Source organism: Bufo gargarizans, chromosome 7 (assembly GCF_014858855.1).
Source record: "Bufo gargarizans isolate SCDJY-AF-19 chromosome 7, ASM1485885v1, whole genome shotgun sequence".
Classification (NCBI taxonomy): domain Eukaryota; kingdom Metazoa; phylum Chordata; class Amphibia; order Anura; family Bufonidae; genus Bufo; species Bufo gargarizans.
Genome location: NC_058086.1, coordinates 154,137,676 through 154,164,946, shown reverse-complemented (window position 1 = coordinate 154,164,946; position 27,271 = coordinate 154,137,676). Strand labels below are relative to the sequence as shown.

Below are 27,271 nucleotides of genomic sequence, written 5' to 3'. Positions count from 1 at the left end.
TCCTTTTTCCACAAAACGGACAAGAATAGGACATGTTCTATTATTTAGCGGAACGGACTTGCGAACATACAGAAACGGAATGCACACAGAGTCATTTCTGTTTTTTTGCAGACCCATTGAAGTGAATGCTTCTTCATACGAGCTGCCAAAAAATAAACAGAACGGACACGGAAAGAAAATACGGTCGTGTGCATGAGGAATGCCACTGCAGACCAAGGTAGAGGGCAGATGGGGGGAGAAGTAAAATCGTACCCATAAAGACTGGAATTGCGCATAATGCCTTCCCGTAAAAATCTGCCCCATCTTAGGCGCATATTTGTGTGGAAATTAAATGCAAGCGCTACTAGAGAAGAGAATGATGAATACATTATTAAATAATAATAATCCGCCTATAAATAATAACATGTCAGCGTTTCGGTACGTCTAACATAACATATATACATCTATAACATATCTGACAATACTCTAGTACCACGGGTATAAAGGAGTCTAAACAGCAGGACTGTAAAGTGAGCCTAAATCAGGACGGTTTCATCTTTCAGCCACTCACCTGAAGTTCCAGTGCAGCTCCTGGTCCTACACTAAGAGCAGCTTGCTGGCAGGCGGCTATATATCCAGCGGGCAGCATGCATTCCTGAAGCACACTCCCCTTTCTGTATCTTCATCCTGCCTGTGGGGTGAGGGCAACTCCCTCTAGACAGATCTAAACAACCTCCACCGAAAATATAATCTGTACTTAGGGAAAAAGCCTTGGCGCGCCTATAAGATTTGTGTGGCTTACCAAATGTAATTGTGGAAAGTTGTGCAGTTTATTATTATTACTATTATTATTATTTATTATATTATTTACTCACTTATAAACTATTATAGACTGATGCCGGCTATAGCCCAATTTTTTAAATTAATTTATACAGCTGCAATTAGAAATCATTATTTGAGGTTGACTGCTTTTACACGTAGGTTTTTAGTGGTGCTTTCTGTGCTTTTGTTTTTTTAGTGGCTTTTTGTTGCATTTTTTCTTTATTTATTTATTTTTTACGGTAAAAAGGTCAGTTCCAGATGTTGGCTGAAGGTCTGTGGGAAATGAAACATTTTTAGCTACTGGCGTTTTTGGTCATTAGACCTCCTGCACGTGAACGCTTGCGCCCCGTGGGCGCAATGCACGAACACCGACCGCGGGGCAGCCGCAAAGGATCGTGGAACCATTCACTTTAATGGGTCTGTGATCCGGCTGTTCCGCAAAAAGATCTATCTTTTTGCGGAACGGAAGTAAGGGACGAAACCCCACGGAAGCAGTCCGTAGTGCGTCCGTAGGGTTCCGCTCCGTGCTTCCGTTCCGCACCATTCCGCATGTCCGGATTTGCGGACCCATTGAAGTGAATGGGTCCGCATCCGTGATGCGGAATGCACACGGAACAGTGCCCGTGCATTGCGCATCCGCAAATGCGGTCTGCAATACGGCAACGGGAAGCACACGTTCGTGTGCAGGAGGCCATGTTCTATCTTTTTGCGGAAAGGAAGTACGGGACGAAACCCCACGGTCCGTAGTGCTTCCGTAGGGTTCCGTTCCATGCTTCCGTTCCACACCATACCGCATCTCCGGATTTGCGGACCCATTGAAGTGAATGGGTCTGCATCCGTGAAGCGGAATGCACACGGAACAGTGCCCGTGTATTGCGGATCCGCAAATGCGGTCTGCAATACGGCAACAGGAATCACATGTTCGCGTGCAGGAGGTCTTAGGTGGCTTTTTTTTGTGTCTTTCTGACTACTTTTCAAAAACGCATCATGCTGGAGCTTTTCTATAGGACAAAATTCCATGAAAGAAGTGATAGTGGCAAGACACACTGGGTGTCATTTATCAAAACTGTCTAACAGGAAAACTGTCTAAGTTGCCCGTAGCAACCAATCAGAGCTCACCTTTCATTTCTTAAAATGTTCTGAAAAAATGAAAGGTGGCCTCTGATTGGTTGCTATAGACAACTAAGACAGCTTTCCTGTTAGACAGTTTTGATAAATGAGGCCCGCTGGGTGCCTCATTATAAGGGCCCGTGCACACGGGCGTTCTCTGGCCGTGCTCGTATTGCAATATACGGGCACCAGCCGTGTGCACAGCATATCATGGCTGTGGATTTACTTGAACGGATCTGCAATCCGGAAGGAGCGGTGCGAAATGGAGACATGGAACCCCATAGAAGCACTACAGAGTCCGTATGAGGACGAGCGATGCCAAGTAGTGAGAATATAGCATAGGGATGTTAGTAAATGACTCCCACTGTGTTAAAGATGTACAGAAAAGCTGACACGAAAAACGCGACAAGACCCACAGGAGGTCTTTCTGGTCAGACAGGATTCATGTATGTAGGGACCCGAAGATGGGTGTCACACATTTTATTTTATTTTTTTACATATTTTAGGGGTTTTGCAATTTTTGATGCATTTTATTATGCTTTTTTTTTACATCATTTTTAGGCAAAAAAAAATACCAGTCCTTGATGTTGCGTGAAGGTCTAAGGGAATTTTGAGGCTTTTGTGGCCCAGGAACAAAACTGTGTATGAAGGAGTCCTTAGGTTTATTTATGTGCAGAAAATTTGCCTGAAATCAGCACCATAACTGCACAAAAAAACACATAAATCTGCACTATTTATTCTGTTTGTGGTGTGTTTTTATGTGCTTTTGGTTGCAGATTTGATGCAGATTTTCCGCAGATCTCACCCTTCCATTAAAGAGCAGGTCAAATTCCGCACCTAAGAAAGAAAACAAATTGCGAATTGTCCAATCTCCTACACTTTGCTGGTACTGGATTATGCGTAATCGGCATTGTGTGCAGACATCCTTACTGTTTATAATTTCATTTACAAGTTCACTAACCTAACACTTCCATACGAGCAGACAACTAATCCTGTGGTCTCTGTTTACACAACTACAACCCCCAGCATGCCCTGACAGTTCTAAACTGTAAGACACTGATGTGAGCTATAATCACAGGGTGGACCCTCCAGTATGAACCATGTACTGCAGCTCGTTTCATGCAGTCTGTGTACATGAAATTCTTGAGGGCCTTTTGCATGATCGGGTAAATGATCTCAGTTGTGATCGTTCGTTCCCAATAATTGCCCTGTGAAAAGATGCTCAGCGATCAGCCGACAAATGCTTGTTGTGTCGTTTATGTGTCACCATGAAAATGATTGTTTGCCTGCAGGACACTGCCCTGTGTAAACAGGGAATGTGCCGTCGACGATGATGGAAGTGATTGGCTGCACAAACAATCGTGAGCATTGAACGATCATTCACGCCACCTCCATTTGTGCTATTACCTGCTTATGTAAAAGGTATTAACATGAGCACTGTCTAGATTGTCTGGACCCTTTAGATATGGCTCCTGTGATCTCAGGGACCACTAAGATGGACTGTGGGGTGCAGCGGAGCTCCTCAACCAAGGCTAGATTCACTTGACAGTTAAAAAAAAGTCAGTTAAAAACGGCAAAAGGGTCAAAATGGACATTAAAAACCAGTCCCATTCAATTGTATGGGGGCAGTCGGTCTGTAAAAACGGACAAAATAGAATATGATCAGTTTTTTTATGTCCGTTTTTCACTGGCCCAAAAACAAATGTGTGAATAACCCCCATAGACCACCATTGTTCTTAAAATGGATGTGTGACTGCCATTAAAAAAACAACCGCTACACGTCTGTTTTACACTGCCGTGTGAATGTAGCCCAAAAGAGCAAGTGACCCAGCGTGATCATCAGGGTCTCTGTCAGTAGTTTATACTACTCTCCGGCAGGGTAGCCTCAAAAATTCCCTTTAAAGGGTATCTCCGGGAGGAGACCACGTCTGCCCTGAGCTGTCGCCACCTGATCCACAGCTGCTCGGAGACGATTCTCTCTTGGACGTCCATGAATAAGAGGATTAATACCCCTCTCCTTCCTACTCCCCCACACTTTCTGTGTCTGTCTCTCGGTATAGCATTGGGCCTTTTCCTCACCCTACTCCTCCTCTCCCACTCCCCATCCTTATCACTGGTATCTATTACTTTGTTTTGCAGTGTACAGGAATGTTAAAGTGGATTTACACCAAGCTGGTAATTATCAGAAAGGGACCGACCAAGTAGGAAGGGGGACGTTTCTTCCTGATAACTGCCTGCAGCAATCTCCCCCACTGTATGGGTACAAGGGATGGTTACTGCCAACGCGCGTCCAAGTTCACAAAGCACAATCTACCGCTCATAAATGATGACTGATTTGCCCGAATGAAAAATAATTTAATTGATGAATGCGTGTTTTGCTCATTCAGTGGGTGATCTTCTGATTCTTTACATGGACAGATCATTGGAAACGAGTCTTCATACTAACGTTCGTTCCTGATAATCTGCCCGACAACTGTCCAGTGTAAATCCGCCTTTAGTGGAGCAGTATGGTGACTCCTCGGTTCAAATCCAACCAAAGACAACATCTGCATGGAGTTTGTATGTTCTGCTCGTGTTTGCATGGGTTTCCTCCGGGTTCTCCGGTTTCCTTCCACACTCAAAAGACATACTGATAGGGACCTTAGATTGTGAGCTCCACTTGGAGACAGCCTGATGCTAATGTCTGTAAAGTGCTGCGGAATATGTCAGCGCTATATAAGTGAGTATAATTAATAAATAAATAGTGGCCCGTGTGGTATGATGTATAGTGTTAGCCTGTACTGTATATTGCACTGTCATCCTATGAATGGTGAATGTTATTTTTTATTGTTTGCTGCTACTCGGCCAACGCTCTGTTGCATTACTGTGGATGTTTGTTGATGATGACTGACTGATAATAAAGTATTTTCAATCATAAAACAAGATATTCCTTTACTTTAGCAATGTATTTTTTGCATCTGTGTATGACAGGGTTCCTCATAGCCACAGTCCCTGACACCAGTGTACTGGTATCAGACTGAAACAGATACTATATTACTGAGAGCTTGTCCTGGGAGAAACCTTAGAAACCTTATTACAACTGCAATTTTAGGAATTCAGACAAGTCATATCTAGAGAAGTCATGTCAAGAGTCATATCAGGAGAAGTCATCAAGAGTCATATCAAGTCATATCTAGAGAAGTCATGTCAAGTCATATCAGGAGAAGTCATCAAGAGTCATATCAAGTCATATCTAGAGAAGTCATGTCAAGAGTCATATCAAGTCATATCCAGAAAAGTCATTTCAAGTCATATCAGGAGAAGCCATAACTATAGAAATCATCCAGAGTTATATCCAGTCAGATCTAGAGAAATCATATCAAGAGTCATATCAACACATAACTTGCGCGTGTGACCATACCCTTAGAGAATTTACTTTGCAGTTTCATATGGAATATGCGTGGATGCGCAACTGTCAGTATTTCCTGGGTCATCTTTAGTAACATCTAAGGGCCCTATTACACAGGCAGATAAATCAGATAATTGTCAGGAGGGAAGCGTTCCCTCCCATCAACAGCCTGCTCGCTAGAGGAGGAGACTGCTGCTAATACATGCAGCGATCTCCTCCTCAGTATAGGGATGAGCAATCGCTAATGCATCTCTCATCCCTATACTGTCTCATTGTTTGCCGTCAGCAGAGCGCTTATTACACGCCATGATCTGCCGCCAGCAACATGTTAAAAGATCCGAATTAGGCCTCATGCACACGACCGTTGTTTGGGTCCGCATTCGAGCCGCCGTTTTGGATGCGGACCCATTCACTTCAATGGGGCCGCTCCGTTCCGTGGCCCCGCCAAAAAAATATAACATGTCCCATTTATATTGCAGGCGCCCGTTCCGTTCCGCAAATTGCGGAAGGCAACACGGACGGCTTCCGTTTTTTGCGGATCCGTGGTTTTCGGACCGCAAAAAACAGCATGGTCGTGTGCATGAGGCTTTACCCGATGAACGTGCTCATTTGCTCGTTCATTGGGTAAACTGCCAGATGATCGCTAACAAGCGTTCATACGAATGCTTGTTAGCGATCATTTTAACAATAATCTGCCTGTGTAATAGGGCCTTAAGGGTCCGTTCAGATGACATTTTTTGCTGGCTAAATTACGTGGATCGTTTTCAGTGGAAGGTCCCAGTGTATGGCCATGGCAAAAAGGACCTGTCCTTTTCTGGAGCCATCACTGCAATAAACCATTGAAAATAATGGGAAGGTGTTTGCTTGTAGAAGCTCCTACTAGGGGCAATGCTCTGTTAGATCTGGTAATTTCTAATGATGCAGAGCTTGTTGGTAATGTTACTGTTCGAGAAACACTAAGTAATTGTGACCACAATATAATTATATTCCCCCTAAACTATAAGAAGCAAACACAGAATTTTAAAAAGGCTAATATCCCTGTGCCCTGAAATTTCAGGGCACAGACTGGGGGAAGCTACTGTCATAATAATACTGATAAATGGGAGAGCTTTAAATCCACATTGAGTAATTGCACTAAAAATGTATTCCTTTAGTTAACAAGTATAAACGGTTAAAATTAAACCCCCATGGCTTAGAGCTACTGTAAAAAAGGCAATACAAGACAAAAAAGGGCATTTAAAAAATACAAATCTGAGGGGTCACTTGGAGCGTTTGAAGATTACAAAGGGCTTTATAAAATCTGTAAAAAGGAGATAAAATTATCAAAAATACAAAATGAACAGCAGATGGCAAAAGAGAGCAAAACAAATCCCCAAAAATTATTTAAATATATAAATGCTAAAAAACCAAGGTCCGAGCAGGTAGGTCCCCTAAATTATTGGTAAAGGGGGTGTAGTCGCTGAAGACAAGGAAAAGGCAGAGTTACTGAATGTTTTTTTTAGCTCTGTATATACAAAAGAAGAGAAATGAGCTGATATCTGTGGCGCCAGGGTTGTTAGTACATCCGGTAATATACTCAATTGGCTAACTGTAGATATTGTCCAAGATAAGGTAAATAGGGTAAATGTGAACAAGGCTCCAGGTCCAGATGGATTACACCCAAGAGGGCTTAAAGAGCTCAGGTCATTGCTGTGCCCCTGTTTATAATTTTATAAGATTCTCTAGATACTGGTACAGTGCAGTGCAAGGCAAATGTGGTGCCCATATTCAGAAAAAGATCTAGGTTCTCCACAGATAATTATATACAGGAGTATGTGACTGTAAATTATATTATGAGTGATAACCAACATGGGTTTAACAAGGACAGAAGTTGTCAGATTAACTTGATTTGCTTTTATCAGGAGGTGAGTAGTAGCCTGGACAGAGGGGCGGCTGTGGATGTAGTGCTTCTGGATTTTGCAGATGCTTTTGATACTGTCCTTCATAGACGTTTAATAGGTAAAGTAAGGTTTATAGACTTGGAAAGTATAGTCAGTAATTGGATTGAAAACTGGCTAAAGGACCGTGTCCAGAGAGTTGTGGTCAATGATTCCTATTCAGAATGGTTCCGGATTATAAGTGGTGTACCCCCAAGGTTCAGTGCTGGACAGAGGCGTAACTACCATAGCGGCAGACCAGGCGACTGCTATGGGGCCCAGGACAGGAGGGGGCCCAGTCTTAGTAGGGATCATCCCCTCTTCTACTGAAAGTGAAAACTTGGCCAGGACTCTACCCTCTAAAGGAACAACTTTTAGCAAATGAGGCAGTGGAAAAATGGCCATGGGGTCATTGAAAGGGGTATAAGGCAGAAACCCTTCTGCCCTGTGTGGGGGGGCCCGGTTTAGGCTTCTTTCACACTTGCGTTCGTCGGTCCACTCGTGAGCTCCGTTTGAAGGAGCTCACGAGCGGACCCGAACGCCTCCGTCCAGCCCTGATGCAGTCTGAATGGATGCGGATCCGCTCAGACTGCATCAGTCTGGCGGCGTTCAGCCTCCGCTCCGCTTGCCTCCGCACGGCCAGGCGGCCGTGCGGAGGCGAACGGATCCGTTCAGGCTTACAATGTAAGTCAATGGGAACGGATCCGCTTGAAGAGGTCACCATATGGCTCAATCTTCAAGCGGATCCGTCCCCCATTGACTTTACATTGAAAGTCTGAACGGATCCGCTCAGGCTACTTTCAGACTTAGAAATTTTTCTAAGTTATTAATGCAGACGGATCCGTACTGAACGGAGCCTCCGTCTGCATTAATATGATCGGATCCGTTCAGAACGGATCCGATCAAGCGCAAGTGTGAAAGTAGCCTTAGTCCTCGCTCTGGGGCCCTTACTTCTCTATGTACACCACTGGTGCTGGACCCTCTATTTTATATATATATATTTTTTAATGATATTGAGGACGGGATTAATAGCACCATTTCTATTTTTGCAGATGACACAAAGCTGTGTAGAACTCTACAGTCTATGGAAGATGTACATAAACTACAAGCTGACTTGAACACTCAGTTCACAGTGATTGGGCATCAACTTGGCAAATGTGGTTCAATGTGGATAAATGTAAAGTTATGCATTTTGGTAGTAATAATCTCCATGCTTCATATGTCCTAGGTGATGTCACACTGGGGGAGTCACTTAAAGAGAAGGATTTGGGTGTCCTTGTGGATGGTAGATTAAATAACAGCATACAATGTCAAGCAGCTGCTTCTAAGGCCACCAGGATATTGTCATGCATTAAATGAGGCATGGACTTGCAGGGCAGGGATGTAATATTACCACTTTACAAAGCGTTGGTGCGGCCTCATCTGGAATATGCAGTTCAGTTCTGGGCACAAGTCTATAGAAAGGACGCACTGCAGCTGGAAAAAGGACAGAGGAGAGCAACTAAACTGATAAGGGGCAAGGAGGGTCTTAGTTATGAAGAGAGAATAAAATTATTTAATTTATTTAGTCTTGAGAAGAGATGTCTAAGGGGGGACATGATTAACCTATACATATATGGGCCATACAAAAAATAGGGTGAGAAACTGTTCCATGTAAAATGCCCTCAAAAGACAAGGGGGCGCTGCCTCCGACTGGAGAAGAAAAAGTTCAGTCTCCAGAAGCGTCAAAGCTTCTTTACTGTAAGAACTGTGAATCTGTGGAATAGACTTCCTCAGGACGTGGTCACAGCAGGAACAGTGGGCAGTTTTAAAAAGGGTTTAGACTAATTCTTAAAAGTAAACAACATTAGTGCTAATGAAAACATCTAGAAATCTGAGTCTCACTTCCTTCTGGGATTCGTGTCCCCACCTATCGCTTAGTGGAACTTGATTGACTTATGTCTTTTGTCAACCGTATCAACTATGTAACTATGTAACTATGTAACTATGTATTTCATAACAGGGCAGCACAGGTTATTATCGCCATATTCAGGTTTTATGAGACAACTAATAGGTACTTTATTGTGTGTCACTTTTTATACATGACTCCTCTACTGTAGCATTGGGGGATAACAGTGTTTAAAATAAAATGAGGGGTCCAGGACCCGTACTATTTGTAGCCCGGTGACAAGGCACGTGACTATTAGCTTCTCATTATAATTTACTACAAAGATATTTCAGCATAAAAATGCATGACTCACTTCTCCTGAATGTTGTTGTTAAACTTGAGGAACTTAATTCCAACCAAGATGACGAAACCCATGTCCACAAGGTAACGGCTTATTGTTCTTTTCCATGAGGCATGTCACAAAATGAGGACAATCAAGCTTGGTGATTAAGTTGGAACTTTTTGCTGACAGTTACTACTAACTACTGTATGTATATGCAGATGTAGCAGGCGCTGAAGTGATTCCGGCCATGTAAACACACAAGCTTATCACGCTGCCATGGGTTAACAATGTGCAAGGCTTATCAGGGTACGGCCACACAGTCAGTCTTCTGCGTGCAATTGTGGAAGCCAAAATCAGGACTGGATCATAAAAAGAGAGAAAGTATAAAGGACAGATATGACTTCTCTTTTTTTTTATTCATTTCTGGCTTTGACTTACAAAACTGCATCAGAAAACCTGACTGTGTGGCCGTACCCTTACACTGTCAGGTTAATGCGCTTAGTGTCGGACTGGGGTGCCTACGGCCCACCAGTAAAATTGTACGAATACATTCAAATATTACCTGCTCACATAGCAGCAAGATGCTACCAGATGATTGAATTATGGGGGTCCCTGCAGCCACTTTGAGAAGGTAGGTGCTGGGGAAAAGAGGTTACCGGCAGCTTTCCTCTACACCTAGAAGTCATCTCAGCTCTGAGATCTATCAATTTTTTTCTATGAGCATCAGCTGGATCAGATGATCTAGATCTATGCTGCCTATCCATATGTAGTGCAATAAGTCTACTGTATTATGTGCCACTTCTGCAGGGGGTGGGAGACTAGGGGCCCACCTTGCTCAGGGGCCCACCGGGGGATTCACCTGTTCCCCTGTGGGCCAGTCCGAGCCTGAAGGCACCCGCTGATGTTGCCACTTGTTAGATCTTTTTAATCTGTTACTCTAGGCCTTTTACCAGTCATAAGACTGAATTCCACCATAGAGCCAAACTTTTTATATCACTGTATCCTCACTTACGAGGACCTCAAGAATAGTTGCTGAAGACCACAGGTCTTTCTCCTGGATGTCAAATTTCTGTTGCATTAATAAGGGTTTTTTCACCTTAAATCATAATTAGATCCTGTCGCTGACACATATATAACATTGATGTGAGAAGGAGGAGACATTAGCAAAATAGGGCCCAATACTGTTGGTTTATGCGACCTCCATGCCATTCTGGTGACTAATGCTTATTCACCATTTAACCCTTGTGTAGAAGAGAGTAGTGGCCTTAGGGTCTGTTCCCCTTTTCCATGTTATTACTGCTGTTGTTCTTACAGAGATAGTTCAGCACAATTCTATAATATCCAAGAAGAATGGGCAGTCTCAGTTAATGAGGAGCTGTCGTCTCTCCTGACATGTCTCTTTTATGAAATCATTTTATTCCCATGCAATAACTATTCTGGAGACATTTTTAATAAAACTGTATGTTTTTCCGTTCCTCAGTTATTGCTACTATAGTAGATTTATTAACCCCTTAACGCCCAGCGCCATACATGTACGGCGCAACTGGACATGCCTTAATGCCCAGCTCCGTACATGTACAGGAGCTGCACCCGCCTGATCCGTGGCAGGGGTCCGGCAGTCACTGATAGCCGGACCTCTTCTGTATGTGCCGGCATCGGTGACATTAACCCCTGTGTGCTGACCGCGGCACGTGCGGACTTCAGACGTGTACAGGGTGTCCATCGGGACCCCGCGCTGCTGTTATGGGGACCCGATGGCAGGGAAGGCAGCCCGATGACTTCCGGGAGAGCCTGTGGGATCCAGCCCCCTGGATCTCACAGGCAGGGAGCTGTAAGTGTATTACACTCAGTAATACACTTTCAGCCAATGCATTACAATACAGAAGTATTGTAATGCATTGTAAAGGAGATCAGACCCCCAAAAGTTGCAGTTCCCAGAGTGGGACAAAAGATAAAGTAAAAAAAAAATGTTAAAACAAATAAAAATGTAAGTTTCAAGTAAAAAAAAAAAAGCGTCCTTTTCCCAAAATAAAGTAAAAAAAAAAAAATTGGAAAAAATAGTTAAAAATGAAAAGTAGACATATTAGGTATTGCCGTGTCCGTATCGACCGGCTCTATAAGACTATCACATGGTGTAACCCCTCAGGTCAACACCGTCAAATTTTTTTAATAAAAACTGTGCTAAAATTTTTTGGGGGGTCACCTTACATCACTAAAAGTGCAACACCTAGCGATCAAAAAGGTATATGCCCCCCAAAATAGTGGCAATCTAACCCTCATCTCATCCCGCAAAAAATGAGCCCCTATCTAAGACAATCGCCCAAAAAATTAAAAAACTATGGCTCTCAGACTATGGGGACACTAAAACATGATTTTTCTTTGTTTCGAAAATGCTTTGATTGTGTTAAATGTAAAAAAAAAATAAAAAATTTACATATTAGCTATCGCGTTCGTAACAACCTGTTCTATAAAAATACCACATGGCCTAACCCCTTGAGTGAATACCGTAAAAAAATAAAAAATAAAAACTGTGTCAAAGAAGCCATTTTTTGTCACCTTACATCACAAAAAGTGTATTAGCAAGTGATTAAAAAGTCATGTGCACCCCAAAATAGTACCGAATAAAACCATCATCTTATCCCGCAAAAAATTATACCCTACCTAAGACAATCACCCAAAAACTGAAAAAACTATGGCTCTCAGACTATGGAGACACTAAAACATGTTTTTTTTTGTTTCAAAAATGATATAATTGTGTAAAACTTACATAAATAAAAAAGTATACATATTATGTATTGCCACATCCGTAACAACCTGCTCTATAAAAATATCACATGACCTAACCCCTGAGGTGAACACTGTCAAAAAAATTCAATAAAAACGGTGTAAACAAGAGCCATTTTTTTTGTCACCTTACATCACAAAAAGTGTAATAGCAAGCGATCAAAAAGTCATATGCACCCAAAAATAGTACCAAGCAAACCGTCATCTCATGCCGCATAAATTCAGACCCTACGTAAGACAATCGCCCAAAAAAATCTAATAAAATAGAATATGGAGACATGATATTTTTTTATTCAAAAATGCTGGTATTGTGTAAATCATAAATAAAAAAATAATAATATACATATTAGGTATCGCCGCGTCCATAACAATCTGCTCTATAAAAATAGCACATAATCTAACCTGTCAGATGAACACTGTAAATAACAAATAAAAATAAAAGAGGTGCCAAAACAGCTATTTTTTGTTACCTTGCCTGACAAAAAGTGTAATATAGAGCAACCAAAAATCATATGCACCCTAAAATAGTACCAACAAAACTGCCACCTAAGGCTACATGCACACGACCGTAGTGTATTTTGCGGTCCACAAATCGCGGATCCGCAAAACATGGATGGCATCCGTGCGTGTTCCGCAATTTGCGGAACAGCAAGGACAGCCTTTAATATAACTGCCTATTCTTGTCTGCAAAGTGCGGACAAGAATAGGACAAGTTATATTTTTTTTGCAGGGCCATGGAACGGAGCAACGGAACATTGAAGTGAATGGGTCCGCATCCGAGCCGCCAAAACTGCAGCTCAGATGCGGACCAAAACAACGGCCGTGTTCATGAGGCCTTATCCTGTAGTTTCCAAAATGGGGTCTTTTTTGGAGTTTCTACTCTAGGGGGTGCATCAGGGGGTCTTCAAATGTGACATAGCAGCTTAAAATTATCCCAGAGAAATCTGCCTTCCAAAAACCATATGGTGTTCCTTTCCTTCTGCATCCTGTCGTGTGCCCATTCAGCAGTTTACAACTACATATGGGGTGTTTCTGTAAACTGGAGAATCAGGGCAATAAACATTGAGTTTTGTTTGGCTGTTAACCCTTGCTTTGTTAGTGGGAAAAAACTGATTAAAATGGAAAATCTGCCAAAAAAGTAAAATTCTGAAATTTCATCTCCATTTTCCATTAATTCTCGTGGAACACCTAAAAGGTTAACAAAGTTTGTAAAATCAGTTTTGAATACCTTGAGAAGCTGAGGGGTGTAGTTTCTAAAATGGGGTAATTTTTTGAGTTTCTACTATAGGGGGTGCATAAGGGATTCTTTAAATGTGACATGGCAGCTTAAAAGTATCCCAGTGAAATCTGCTTTCCAAAAACCATATGGTGTTCCTTTCTTTCAGCGCAATGCCGTGTGCCCATACAGCAATTTATGACCAAATATGGGCTGTTTCTGTAAACTACAGAATCGGGGCAATAAATATTGAGTTTTGTTTGGATGTTAACCCTTGCTTTGTTAGTGGATTTTTTTTTAATTAAAATCGAAAATCTGCCAAAAAAGTGAAATTCTGAAATTTCATCTCCATTTTCCATTAATTCTTGTGAAACACTTAAAAGGTTAACAAAGTTTGTAAAATCAGTTTTGAATACCTTGACGAGTGCAGTTTCTAAAATGGGGTCATTTTTGGGTGGTTTCTATTATGTGAGCCTCACAAAGTGACTTCAGACCTAAACTGGTTCCTTAAAAAGTGGGTTTTGGAAATGTTTTGAAAAACTTCAAGATTTGCTTCTAAACGTCTAAGCCTTCTAACGTCCCCCAAAAATAAAATGGCATTCACAAAATTATCCAAACATGAAGTAGACATATGGGAAATGTTAAGTAGTAACTATTTTTGGAGTTATTACTATCTATTATAAAAGTGGAGAAATCGAAGTTTTAATTTTTTTTTCCAAATTTTTGGTAAATTATTATTATTATTATTTTTTACAAAAATGAAATTTTTGGACTCAATTTTACCACTGTCATGAAGTACAATATGTGATGAGAAAGCAATGTCAGAATGGCCTGGATAAGTAAAAGCGTTTAAAGTAGGGGTGCACCGAAATTCCGGCGGCCGAAAATATCGGCCGAAAATGCACCTAATCCATTTCGGCCGATATTTGTACATATCGGCCGAAAATAGCGGGGAGGGACTGGGAGGAGGAGCTGGGGGCCGGTGCGTTCACTGTGCTCCGGCCCCCAGCTCCAGTAGTTATAAAATGTGTGCAATTAATAAGGATTCTATTCATGAGGCCCCCTCTGCAGTAGAACATTCAATATAGCCACATCCTACTCACAGGGCTGTTATCTTAATGCTGGCCGGCCGGGCAGACGAGCGGCAGCGTCACGACTGACGTCACATGCCTGCGCCGCCTCCTTCATTCAGAAAGTAGGCCGGGCACATGACGTCAGTCGTGACGCTGCCGCTCGTCTCCCCGGCCGGCCAGCATTAAGATAACAGCCCTGTGAGTAGGATGTGGCTATATTGAATGTTCTACTGCAGAGGGGGCCTCATGAATAGAATCCTTATTAATTGTACAACATTTTATAACTACTGGAGCTGGGGGCCGGAGCACAGTGAACGCACCGGCCCCCAGCTCCTCCTCCCAGTCCCTCCCCGCTATTTTCTATTAATTGTACACATTTTATAATAACTAGTCTGTACTGGAGCGGCAATGGGGGGGGGGGGGGCGGGGGGGGGACTGTTATGGGGTGGGTGGGGGTCTGTGGATGGCACTGTTATGAGGTGGGGGGGGGGTCTGTGGATGGCACTGTTATGGGGTGGGTGGGGGTCTGTGGATGGCACTGTTATGAGGTGGGGGGGGGTCTGTGGATGGCACTGTTATGGGGTGGGTGGGGGTCTGTGGATGGCACTGTTATGGGGTGGGTGGGTAATATGATTTATTAAATTCATGAAAAAGAATTATTAATAAAATCATTAAAAAAAAAGCATTTTAAAAGTATTTGGGCAAAAAGGCAGTTTCGGTTTCAGTCAAGGGGCATCCTGAATTTTCGGTTTCGGTTTCGGACCAGAATTTTCATTTCGGTGCACCCCTAGTTTAAAGGTATTACCGCATAAAGTGACACATGTCAGATTTGCTAAAAATGGCCTGGGCAGAAAGGTCAAAATTAGCTTGGTCCTGAAAGGGTTAATGATTCTGCAACTAGGTGTTACCATTTCGGGGCGTGTTCCTGCACAGTCTGACATTATCCAATCAGGTCTGCCAGAGTCAGACTGTGCAGGGACACAGCCCCTACTGGTAACACCCAGTTGCAGATTTATTAAAAGGTTTATATATATATATATATATATATATATATATACACACATACAGGTCCATAAATATTGGGACATTGGCACAATTCTATAATTTTTGGCTCTATACACCAAGACAATGGATTTGAAATAAAACGAACAAGATGTGCTTTAACTGCAGACACACCTTTAATTTGAGGGTATTTACATCCAAATCAGGTGAACGGTGTAGGAATTACAACATTTTGCATATGTGCCTCCCACTTGTTATGGGACCAAACGTAATGGGACAGAATAAAAATCATAAATCAAACTTTCACTTTGTAATACTTGGTTGCAAATCCTTTGCAGTCAATTACAGCCTGAAGTCTGGAACGCATAGACATCACCAGACGCTGGGTTTCATCCCTGGTGATGCTCTGCCAGGCCTCTACTGCAACTGTCTTAAGTTCCTGCTTGTTCTTGGGGCATTTTCCCTTCAGTTTTGTCTTCAGCAAGTGAAATACATGCTCAATCGGATTCAGGACAGGTGATTGACTTGGCCATTGCATAACATTCCACTTCTTTCCCTTAAAAAACTCTTTGGTTGCTTTTGCAGTATGCTTTGGGTCATTGTCCATCTGCTCTGTGAAGCGCCGTCCAATGAGTTCTGAAGCATTTGGCTGAATATGAGCAGATAATATTGCCCGAAACACTTCAGAATTCATGGTCTCATCTGTCCATAGGATGTTGTTCCAGAACTGTGAAGGCTTTTTTAGCTGTCGTTTGGCAAACTTTAATCTGGCCTTCCTTTTATTGAGGCTCACCAATGGTTTACATCTTGTGGTGAACCCTCTGTATTCACTCTGGGGAAGTCTTCTCTTGATTGTTGACTTTGACACACATACACCTACCTCTTGTTTTTGATCTGGCCAACTGTTGTGAAGGGTGTTTTCTTCACCAGGGAAAGAATTATTCGGTCATCCACCACTGTTGTTTTACGTGGTCTTCCAGGTCTTTTGGTATTGCTGAGATCACCGGTGCGTTCCTTCTTTTTAAGAATGTTCCAAACAGTTGTTTTGGCCAGGCTTAATGTTTTTGCTATCTCTCTGATGGGCTTGTTGTGTTTTTTCAGCCTAATGATGGCTTGCTTCACTGATGGACAGCTCTTTGGATCTCATCTTGAGAGTTGACAGCAACAGATTCCAAATGCAAATAGCACACTTGAAATTAACTCTGGAACTTTTATCTGCTCATTGTAATTTGGATAATTAGGGAATACCACACACCTGGCCATGGGACAGCTGAGAAGCCAATTGTCCCATTACTTTTGGTCCCTTAACAAGTGGGGGGCACATATGCAAACTGTTGTAATTCCTACACCGTTCACCTGATTTGGATGTAAATACCCTCAAATTAAAGCTGACAGTCTGCAGTTAAAGCACATCTTGTTCATTTCATTTCAAATCCATTGTGGTGGTGTATAGAGCCAAAAATGTTAGAATTGTGTCAATGTCCCAATAGTTATGGACCTGACTGTATGCTGCATAGCTGATACATATATTTATTAATGTGACAATATATGTGTCAGCTATGCAGCATCCATGTGTGTATATACAGTATATATAGAGCAGGCTTATACAGCTGCATAGTACATATGTACAATTATGCTCAGCACTGTTACTGTACATATAAATTATAATTATACTCAGTATATTATCTATAGTATTATCTGAGACTGAGTATAATTATACATACAGCAATAGCACTGAGCATAATTATATATATGTACATGTACTATGCAGCTGTATATGCCTGCCACACTGTATTTTTAACTTAATACTGCTTCAATTTTGACTGTCTGTACCTAACCCGGGGCCTGTGCTAGTGCCACTTCCTGACTGAATCTGCTGGTGGAGGACCGGAGGCTGACTCTGAGACCCTGGATTCTGTGCCAGTGAGTGAATAGAGAGGGACTAAGAAAATGGCACCTGCCGCACACTTCTGCTCCTAAGTTCACTCTGCTCCCGCCTGAAGTAACGGACGCACGCAGCAGCGCTGTGACGTCACCTCGCACAGCGCACTGGGCATTACGGACATTCTGCTGCCAGGCCCTGCCCCTTACAGCTTGTTAATAGGGCAGCCTGCAGCCAGAGATTAGCGTGATCCACCATAGTGGAGCGCAGTAACACTTGTAGCTTAGCCTGTAAATAGATGCCGAAGGCGCCCCCCTCTTGCTTGATACACACGCACCTCTCGCGCGGCTATAGAAACCCTACCTACGCCAACCTTATCACTGGAGGTTGTGCACTTCCAAGCTGAGACGAAGCTTGAGGTACCCTAAAGCCAGGACAAGAAGTTCCTAGGACTATAAATAAGACTACAGATTACAGCTAACTTAAATTCCAGCAGAAGAGGAAGAGTTCCTATTTATCCGGCCAAGCATAGCAGGGCTGAGATAGCTGCAGAGAAGTATTTGCCTGCCAAAGTTAATGCCAATACCTGCTGATGACCAAGATATAGTTTGGAAGCTGTCTGGATTACCGATTTATGCCAAGTAAAAAGAAACTGTTCAACGTTATTACAAAGTCTGGATTCCATGTATTCTACTCATTCACCATCCAAGTTCAACTACCCCTTTTACACTGCTTCGGACCATGTCACGTCTGGGATCCACGGATATCGAGGAAGGAACACTGTGACACGTGTACATAACAACTACAGAGACTGTAGGCCACCCTGCACCACTCTGGCAATCCTACCTCTGGGTACCAACATTACTATCTACAAAGGGAGCCTTGTGCTTCCGCTGCTTAACCGCAGCTGGCGTCACATTTACTTGCTCTATAAGAGGGACATATTTCGTAGAAACCTCCTAAGGGGCAAGGGATAACCCAGACGCTGCGACCAGTGGGCTCGTTGCATTCTGATGGCACATTGTGGTGAGAACTCTGGACCAGAAGAAGAGCAGAAGTGGACCTGATGGCGGCTAAAGTGGATGGGGTCATGCGACGGGAGTTTCAATCTCAAGATGCAGAACACACAGGTTAATATTTCAGGTTTATATACATTAAAATTATACCTATTGTAGCCCATAAAACCCCTTAAATAATGGTCTAATAGCAATAACTGAGGAACAGAACAACATAAAGTCAAACCAGTAGATGCTCTAGGATTGTTATTGCATTGGGAAATGCAAGTAGTTACTAAAACAAACATGTCAGGAGAGGTGGCTGATCCTCTCAATCCAGTGGTATATATACCATAAGGCTAGCCAGGGCAGATTCTTGGGGGGGGGGGTCTTAAAGGAGTTTGCGTGCTTCAAACCCAATTTTAATTAGGCAACAGAATGTGTGTAACAGTAAAAAAAAATAATGCATGCCCCTATTCCCTGCCACTTGGTTCCTGTACTGAGGCTATGCCCCCGCATATTGCAGTCTCCAGTCTGTGACTTCCAAACCGGGTCTACCACGTGCACTGCTGCAGCCATCTACTGGTAGGTCACTTGCCGCTTAGGGAATGTCACAGCATATAATACTCATAGTGCCCAACCGGTTTTGCCTTGTAGCTTTTTCAAGGGCATTAACAAAAAACACATCCCCACTTGTATTTAAAAGGTTGCACACCATCTGAGGTCTGATCTCATCATTCAAAGTCCAAAACAGTTCTTTTTTTTTTTTTTTAACATATATAACAATCATATAAAACAATATATATCCAACTCCACATTCAGACTATTAGGAATCAATGTATTTAATAGGAAAATAAATTCAGTTAAATTTTGGGACATTCTTTTTACAATCTCCCCTCAGTCTAGTTCTCACTGCACTGTCCACCAGGCCCTAAGGCCCTCCGGATTCTTGTTGTGTTTCTCAGCGAAACATGCAGAAACATTATGGACCTTTAGTCCCTTTTTTGATGTTTCTCACATATTCTGTGAGTTTTTAGTTTATGCGCAGGGCGGCCAACATACTGATCCCCACGGGGGCATTGTGATAAATATATGACGTTTCTGCAATCGCCTGTTATTGATCTTATTGATCTCAAACATTTTCCTTTCTTTAGAGATGAAATTAGAGGCAAACTTTAATTTCAGTGTTTTGCAGAAAATACATGTGCGGCATGGATAAAAAACTGTGGTAGTTTGCCAGGATTTTTTTGCGTTACCGATATGTTTGTTTACTAACTTATCTTTAACGATGTTGGCACATTTGAAAATGACCCGTGGTTTGGGGGGTAATACTGGAGCTAGAACTGGGTCTGATTTTAGAACAGGCCAATATTTTGTAAGCGTCTCTTTCATCCATGCTGCGTCTCTTGAAAAATTTGTACAGAAGGGTGTCACTCCTTGATCTTTTTGTACTCCAAGATCCCCCTTCTCTTTTTTTTTATTATTAATAATGTTCTCCCTGTCTGAAGTTTCTACTTATAAAATAGCCTTATCCAGGATAGTTTCATCTTTTTTTTCACACAAAGCGTTTTTTTATTATTTTTTGCTGTTGATCATAATCAGCCTTTTTAGTACAATTCTTCCTTAGAGGGGTTGTCCCACGAAAATATTCTACAGTTTTCAAACCAGCCCCTGGATCTGAATACTTTAGTAATTGCATGTAATAAAAAATTTTTGTCTAGCCACTGAGTTATTCAATAAACTGTATCTATACCAGGAGGCCATATCCCCAAACAACTCAACTCAACCACACTACCTTGAAAGAAAAATAAAAGTTTAGTCCCCCTGATAAATCATCTTAGAGAGTTCAAAGGATCTTGGAAAGTTCAAACAAAAAACACTCACCAAATCCAATCTAACCATGAAAGAAAGAGAGGCATTGCTGAAACTGCAGAAAGATAAAAATCTCACAATAAAAGCTGTTGACAAAGGCGGGGGTGGTTATGAAAAGAGAGTTTTATATGTAAAAAATGAAAGAAATGCTGCCTGATGAAGAGACATAAGAAAAATTAAAAAATAATCTCAATGAAAAATATTGGAAGCAACTTAAAAATCTTTTGGAGGAAGGGAAGCAAAAAAGATGACTAAATAAGTAGAAATATCGGTACCTACTCTACAATAAACATCCCAAAATACCAGTTACTGTATATACCTGTATGTCTTTGCTTCAAAAATCTTCCTCTGAGCGGAGACCTAACGGACCCCATTATAGCCTCCATAGGCTCCATTCGGCTCAGTTATTCGCCAAATCCGTCCTTTCCGTTCTCCTGCTCCTATAACAGGGCAGGAGAATGGAAAGGCTGAACACTGATGGGAACTCAGCCTTAGGCCTCATGCACACGACCGTTGTTCTGGTCCGCATCCGAGCCGCATTTTTTGCTGCTCGGCAGCGGACAAGAATAGGCATTTCTATAATGGGCCGCCTGTTCCGTTCCGCAAATTGCGGAAGGCACAAGTGCGGCTTCCATGTTTTGCGGATCCGCAATTTTCGGAAACAGAATGGTCGTGTGCATGAGGCCTTAGGCCGCTGTGCGGCTGTTCCGTGCATTGGGGACCCCAATTTGCGGTCCCCAATGCACGGGGAACGTCCGTGCAGCGGCCGAGACGGACCGAGACCCATTCAACTTCAATGGGTCCGTAATCCGTCCACACTGCAAAAAAATAGAACATGTATTTTTTTGCAGTGCGGAGGCACGGACAGAAACACCACAGAAGCACTCCGTAGTGCTTCCATGGGGTTCCATGCCTCCGCTCCGCACCGCAGCTCCAGATTGTGGATCCATTCAAGTGAATGGATCCGCATCTGTGATTCGGGGAGCACACGGCCGATGCCCCCATATTGCGGACCTGCTGTTTGCTGGCCGCAATACGTCCACGGCCGGGTAACAGCTGTGTGCATGAGACCTTATCTAAAAACTCAACTTGCAGAACATGTGAGAAAAAAGGGACTAAAGACCCATAATGCAGAGGCACATTTCGCTGAGAAACACAACAAGAATCTGGAGGGCCTTAGGGCCTGGGGAAAAGTGCATTATATTATAAAAACAATATCCCAAAAAGAAACTGAATTTATTTTCCTTTTAAATAAATTGATTCCTAATGGTCTAAATGTGGAGTTGGATTAAGGCTACTTTCACACTTGCGAGTTCCGTTTGAAGGCTCTCACAAGCGGCCCCGAACGCTTCCGTCCAGCCCTAATGCATTCTGAGTGGATGCGGATCTGCTCAGAATGCCTCAGTCTGGCACCAGTTTGGCCTCCTCTCCGCTCAGCAGGCGGACACCCAAACGCTGCTTGCACGCCTGGCCGTGCGGAAACGGATCCGTCCAGACTTACAATGCAAGTCAATGGGGACGGATCTGTTTGAAGTTGACACAATATGGCTCAATTTCAAACGGATCCGTCCCCATTGACTTTCAATGTAAAGTCTGGACGGATCCGTCTGACTAACTTTCAGACTTAGAATTTTTTCTGAAAGATAATGCAGACGGATCCGTTCTGAACGGATCCCATCGTCTGCATTATAGGAGCAGATCCGTCTCCGAACGCAAGTGTGAAAGTAGCCTTAAATGTATTTATTATTTTAATATTACAAATTTTAGTTTTTTTTTGTTTTGGACTTTAAATGAGGATATCAGACCTCAGATGGGGTGTAACCTTTTAAATAGGTGTTTTTGGTAATGCCCCTGAGAAAGCTGCAAGGCGTAGCCGGTCGGGCACTATGAGTTTTATATGCTGAATACCAAGTTTAGTCTTGCAAGCAATTTTAAATGCGTGTGAGTTAAAGCACTATCGGATCCTACCCAGGGTGCGTGTCTTCTGCTTCCAATCTATATACAGGGCTTACCTGCTTACCATGAAGGCACCTGGTATCTGCGGTGGTGTTTCATTGCAGCACTTGCAGACAAATCAGCCAGGAGGAATAATAGAGGAACAATCCTGTATTTTATAGCTGGCTGCCTGGTCTGCACGTGGCTTACTGGAAACTTAGTACAGCGCACGATTTGATGAGATCTGGACAATTTATATGCCTATTTTAATATCAATATTTAAAAAGACTTCACCTGTCTAGTAGTCAGGACTTCTTGCTCCAAGTCCGGCTAATATTGATGTCAATACAGATGGAAGCACTCATTGCTGGAGCGCCGGGGAGCAGAGGTCCTGTCACTCACTGACCACTCAGATCCCCGTGCTCCTTCTCTTGCGCACTGAACAGTGGAGCAGGAAGCCTTCTGCTCCCTGCTCCACCATTCAGTCTGCAGGCACAGATTGTGCTGCCAGCCTGTGTGGGAGGAGCCTGCAGTCCGGGAATCTTCCTAAGCTCCTCCCGCACAGGGGAGAGCTGGATGTGAGCTTCAGGAACGGGACAAGGTGAGTAGTTACTATTTTTATTTTATTTTATTAACATTGAGGGGGCACAGAGGGTTTTACTACCGTGAAGGGGGCACAGAGGGTTTTACTACCGCGAAGGGGGCACAGAGGGTTTTACTACCGTGAAGGGGGCACAGAGGGTTTTACTACCGCGAAGGGGGCACAGAGGGTTTTACTACCGTGAAGGGGGCACAGAGGGCATTACTACTATGAAGGGGGCACAATGGGCATTACTACTGTGAAAAGGGCACAGAGGGCATTACTACTGTGAAGGGGACACAGAGGGCATTACTACTATAAAGGGGGCACAATGGACATTACTACTGGGAAGGGGGCACAAAGGGCATTACTATTATGAAGGGGGTACACAGGGCATTAGTACTGTGAAGAGACATAACTGTTATGGGGGCACAGTGAGGGCATACCTACTCTAAAGGGGGCACAGAAAGGGCATAACTACTGTGAAGAGACACACAAGGAGGGCATAACTACTGTGAAGGTTGTACAATGAGGGCATAAATACTGTAAGGGGGCACAATGTGGATAATATTAGGGGGCACATATCTGGAAATAACTACTGTGAGCGTTGGACAAGTAGGGCATTAGTACTGTGAGGGGGATAATTTTTTTTTACATATTAGAGGGCTGCCAGAGAAAGGACCCTCCTCGGGTGCCAAAAACCTTATGCCCTCCACTGAGAATCGGTTATCATTAAAGATGATCGAATCAATTCTGAACTAAGTGAATTTGTCTAAAAGTTCTGAAAAATTTGGGTTGCAGCTGAATCTGCACTGCGCACACCGTCTCCTTATACAGCTGATCGTCTGCAGTGGTGCCAGGTGTCGGACCCCCGCTGATCTGATATTGAGGATACGTCATCAATATTAAAAGCCTGGAAAACCTCTTTAATTTTATTACCGTATTTTTTGCAGTATAAGACGCACTTTTTCTCCCCCCAAAATGGGGGGAAAATGCCGCTGCGTCTTATACGGCGAATGCTGTCAGTTTTACATCGCAAGCGATGTAAACCGAGCGGGGACTCGGGGAGGGACTGGGAGGAGGAGCTGGGGGCCGGCAATAACGGCAGGGCGGTGCAGTCACTGTACTATAGCCCCGCCCCGCCGCTCCTGTATACTAATATAATATGTCTTATTCAATTAATAGTTATTAAATATGCCCCTTTATTCCTAATAGTGCCATCCACAGACCACCATTAGTTCCTAACCCACCAAACACACAGCACACCTTTTGGTTAAAAATATTTTTTTTCTTATTTTCCTCCCCAAAAACCTAGGTGCGTCTTATGGGCCAGTGCGTCTTATACGGCGAAAAATACGGTTGTATTTGCCAAAGTATTTGTTGGTCATGGCAGTCTTCGCCTGCTGCATGGGTCTGCAAGTAGTCACGTAAAACTTATATCTGACTCCTGAGACCTCTTACACATGATCATATTGCAGCTTTAGGCAACAGGAAATGTTGCAAGAGGTATTATTGAATAATTAGGACAAAATACAGTGCGGTATGTGCTCAGAGATGTCACAGAAGCTGCTAGACGTGGGAAGAAGATAGGGTAAATGCCAGGAAATAGGAAGCCCTAGGGCCCCTGGCATGACATAACATATTCTATAAAAGTAATGAAAAAGTGATGGCAGCATAGCCACAGGTTTGTAATATCTAAAAGAATACCTCTCAACTTTTTGGACGGTCAAAGATGGACACTTAGGCCTCTTTCACACGGGTGTTGCGGGAAAACACGCGATTCTTCCGCGCGAGTGCAAAACATTGTAATGCGTTTTGCACTCACGTGAGAAAAATCGCGCATGTTTGGTACCCAAACCCGAACTTCTTCACAGAAGTTCGGGCTTGGGATCGGTGTTCTATAGATTGTATTATTTTCCCTTATAACATGGTTATACGGGAAAATAATAGCATTCTGAATACAGAATGCATAGTACAATAGCGCTGGAGGGGTTAAAAAAAATAATAATAATTTAACTCACCTTAGTCCACTTGCTCGCGCAGCCCGGCTTCTCTTCTGTCTCCTTCTTTGCTGATTGCAGGAACAGGACCCGTGGTGATGTCACTCCGGTCATCACATGATCCATCACCATGGTAAAAGATCATGTGATGGATCATGTGATGACCATGTGCTAAAGTGTTTGGGTTTGGCTTGAAGAAAAGGTGGCAACCCTAATCCGAGCTGCAGTTTTGGCAGCTCAGATGCGGACCCATTCACTTCAATTGGGCAGCAAAATATGCGGACAGCACTCCGTGTGCTGTCCACATCCGTTGCTCCATTCTGTGGCCCCGCAAAAAAAATATAACATGTCCTATTCTTGTCTGCACTTTGCGGACAAGAATAGGCAGTTATATTAAAGGCTGTCTGCGGACCGCAAAAAACTGAACGGTCATGTGCATGTGATGAAAAATACGGTTGTGTGCATGAGGCCTAAAGAAGCGTGCAGTCACATCAAGTGCGACGAGTTATCCAGATCACTGTGCAGAAAAGTGAATTACTTGTAATCAGGACAGGAAGTGTTGTCAGTAGGTCACCACCGCACAGATACCGCAGGCTATATGAGAGACAATATCTCAACTGGTCCTAAACAAGTTACGGTTGCGGGATGTATGTCCTGTCGTTTGCTGACAATGGTAAGCTGAGCATTTCCTTTCTGTGAAGGAAAGGTGTTGAGTGTTGAGTGTGCAGTTCACTGACTATTAAAGGGGTTGTCTGGAATTTAAAAAAAGCAAGAAATCTGATAAAATAACGATATAGCTGATCAATCCCATGCAGCTCCAGCGCTCTGGTGATCCTCCATGGTCCCTGTTTGATTCCCTGCAGCGATTATATCACATAGACATGACTGCTGCAATCAGTAGTCTCAGCATTCTCCTGCCATACATACTAGTATCACCTCTGAGGCCAATGAGTGGCTGCAGTGGTCACATGTATAGACAGGCATGTCATCTGTGCAGGGAAGTAAACAAAGACCAGCAGGGATCCAAGGAGGAGTGGCACTGGAGCTTCAGGGGATTGCACTGGTGAGAAGTGTTTTGGATTTTGTTTTATAGCTTGCCTGTGTAAGCCCAATTTTGTTAAATGCCAGACAACCCCTTTAACCCCTTAAGGACTCAGCCCTATTTCACCTTAAGGACTTGGCAATTTTTTGCAAATCTGACCAGTGTCACTTTAAGTGCTGATAACTTTAAAACGCTTTGACTTATCCAGGCCATTCTAAAATTGTTTTTTCGTCACATATTGTACTTTATGACATTGGTAAGATGAAGTAAAAAAAAAAATAATCATTTTTATTTATAAATTTTTTTTTTACCAAATTTACCCATTTTTTTTTAAAATAGCTAATTTCCAAGTTTCAATTTCTCTACTTCTATAATACAAAGATATACCTACAAAAATAGTTATTACTTTACATTCCCCATATGTCTACTTCACGTTTGGATCAATTTAGGAATGATATTTTATTTTTGGGGGATGTTACAAGGCTTAGAAGTTTAGAAGAAAATCTTGAAATTTTTCAGAAATTTTAAAAAAACACTTTTTAGGCACCAGTTCAGGTCTGAAGTCACTTTGTGAGGCATACATAATAGAAACCACCCAAAATTGACCCCATTCTAGAAAGTACACCCCTCAAGGTATTCAAAACTGATTTTACAAACGTTGTTAACCCTTTAGGTGTTCCACAAGAGTTAATGGCAAATGGTTATAAAATTTCTGAATTTAGATATTTTTGAAAATTTTCCATTTTAATAAATTTTTTCCTTAACAAAGCAAGGGTTAACAGCCAAACTAAATGCTATATGTATTGCCTCGATTCTGTAGTTTGTAGAAACACCCCATATGTGGCCGTAAACTACTGTAATGGCACACAGCGGTGCGTAGAGGGAAAGGTGCGCAATATGGTTTTTGGAAGGCAGATTTTGCTGGACTGATTTATTTACACCGTGTCCCTTTTTTTTTGTACTAGTTTAGAGTGCATATGATTTTTGGTTGCTCTATATTACACTTTTTGTGAGGCAAGGTAACAAGAAATAGCTTTTTTGGCACTGTTCTTTTTTTTTGTTATTTACAACATTCATCTGACAGGTTCGATCATGTGGATTTTGTCACATCAGGTTGTCACGGATGCAGTGATACCTAATATGTATACAATTTTTTTATTTATGTAAGTTTTACACAATGATTTCATTTTTGAAACAAAAAAAACATGTTTTAGTGTCTCCATAGTCTGAGAGCCATAGTTTTTTCAGTTTTTGGGCGATTATCTTAGGTAGGGTCCAATTTTTTGTGGGATGAGTGTCACGACCATTTTTATGGCCGTGACTCCTTGGGAGCCGCATACAGTTGCCCGCGGTTTGGGTTGTAGTGTCAACCGCAGCTGGAGGCATAATGTTGTTAGCCTCAAGTGCGGTTGCCGCGGACAACAGGTATGTGTGCGGTCCCCTTGGAGTTGTGTGCGTGTTTGTA

At 42.7% G+C, this 27,271-nt stretch overlaps 1 protein-coding gene across 2 annotated transcripts in view; it reads right to left on the bottom strand.

Annotated features, from left to right (window-relative positions):
* The window catches only part of LOC122943023 (calcium-activated chloride channel regulator 1-like), a 60,438-nt gene that overhangs the window by 25,172 nt on the left and 7,995 nt on the right, over window positions 1-27,271 (bottom strand). Inside the window, exon 1 of one of the 2 annotated variants that reach the window (XM_044300385.1) lies at window positions 551-646. The exons of the other annotated variant lie outside the window; for it this stretch is intronic. The gene's annotated coding sequence lies outside the window, so the exon portion shown is untranslated. Of the gene's footprint in view, window positions 1-550; window positions 647-27,271 lie in introns of those variants that run through there. 2 annotated transcript variants of the gene reach the window in all.